The sequence below is a fragment of the Nematolebias whitei genome, chromosome 12, assembly GCF_014905685.2.
Source record: "Nematolebias whitei isolate Nwh7 chromosome 12, NemWhi1, whole genome shotgun sequence".
Classification (NCBI taxonomy): domain Eukaryota; kingdom Metazoa; phylum Chordata; class Actinopteri; order Cyprinodontiformes; family Rivulidae; genus Nematolebias; species Nematolebias whitei.
Window position 1 is genome coordinate 24,582,464 of NC_056509.1, and position 1,767 is coordinate 24,584,230.

General features: G+C 51.9%; 1 long non-coding RNA gene across 3 annotated transcripts in view; it reads left to right on the forward strand.

Moving 5' to 3' along the window:
- Nucleotides 1-1,767, forward strand: part of LOC119418465 — a 30,778-nt gene that overhangs the window by 20,154 nt on the left and 8,857 nt on the right. The window lies entirely within an intron of this gene.

Genomic DNA, 1,767 nt, shown 5'->3' on the forward strand with positions numbered 1-1,767 from the left:
TCACACGTGTCAGCCTTCACGGACGCGTCACTGTCAAGTTGGGGGGGGACATGCCTATCCCAAGCAGTAGGGGCGCTGTGGCCCCACCACACATCAGCCCACATCAATGTTTTGGAGTGTCGCACAGTATTGAATGTGATTCAACACTTGCTCCCGTGCTACAGAATCAACACGTGTTGATTCACACAGACAACATGATGACTGCTGCGTACATAACCACCAAGGGGTGTGCGTTCAGCCCAGATGTTACACAGTGCGTGAAAGCTACTGTGCTGGGCTCATCAAAACCTGCTCTCCATCAGAGCGGTTTACATATCCGGTGTTCTGTACAGAGGGGCAGATGTGATGTCCAGGGGCGGCCCACGTCACGCGGACTGGACCCTCCATCCGGATCTGATGTTTTCAGACGTGGCAGAAGTTGGCAAAGCAGATGTGGACCTGTTTGCGACGCGAGAGAACGCTCAGTGTCAACTATGGTTTTCCCTGAGCCGCGAGACGATCCATCGCTGGGGGTAGATGCATTTGCTCACAGCCCGTGGCCCAAAACGCTTCTGTACGCGTTTTCCCCCACCTCCTCTGTTTTTACGGTTCTGAACCGAGTTCAGGAGGAGGGATTGACAGCTCTCCTGGTGGCTCCCGAGCGTGTGAACGCACCATGGTTCCCAGTCCTGCAACGTCTGTTGTCGGGTCGACCGTGGAAACTGCCATGGACGGAGGATGCTCTCCTTCAAGCAGGAGGAGCGATCAGGAGTTACCCAGAAATAGGTCGGCACCTGTGGGTCTGACTGCTGAGCGGTTCCGCTTAGAGAGGATGGGTCTTCCTCAGGAGATAGTGTGCACAATTCAAGATTCACGTGCTGCATCTTCCAGCTCTGTACACATCAAAGGGGACGGCTTTACAGCGCTGGTGTACAGAGAAAGGTTTAGAGGCCACCTCATGCCATTAGGCGGCGTGTTGTTTTTCTACAACAGCTGATGGATAGGAAGTTGGCATTCAGTACATTTAAAACGTACGTTGCAGTCATCTCTTCCTGCCACGAAGGGTTCGGAGACAGAGCAGCTTTTAATCACCCGCTGATGAAGCGTTTTTTCTAAAAGGTGTACAAAGACGCAGGCCTGCTTCATGCCCACTTGCTCCACAGTGGGATTTAACGCTGGTCCTGCGAGCCCTAATCAAAGCTCCAATTGAGCCTCTGGATCAGGTTTTTCACTTAAATTCTTGTCTCTTAAAACAGCCCTGCTGCTGGCTTTAACACCCGCTAAGAGGGTAAGTAATTTATCTGCCCTCTCTGTTGCTTCGTCATGCCTTTGAACTCAGGCTGACGGGCAGCTCAGCTGATCTAAGACCCAACCCAGCTTTTATGCCTAAAACATCACGAGCTCTTTTAAATCAAGTATGACATCGTTGGAGGGGTTTCTCCCCCTCCCCCCCCCCACAGATCAGAAGAAGAAGCATATTTTCATCTTCTCTGTCCGGTGCGGGCGTTGACGTGTTACATAGCGCGCGCAGCTGCAATGTGTCAAACTCAACAATTGTTTGTGCATTATAGAGATGCATCTGCAGGTCGCCCGTTATCCATCCAGCGCTTGTCACACTGGCTGTGTGAGGCCATTTCTGAAGCCTACAGAGCATCAGATTTAGAGCCTCCTGTCAACCTCAAAGCACACTCCACCAGGGGTATCGCATCTTCGACTGCTCTGCATAATGGTATGTCAACGCAGGACATTTGCACTGCGGCTGCATGGTCAACACCCTGCTCATTTATT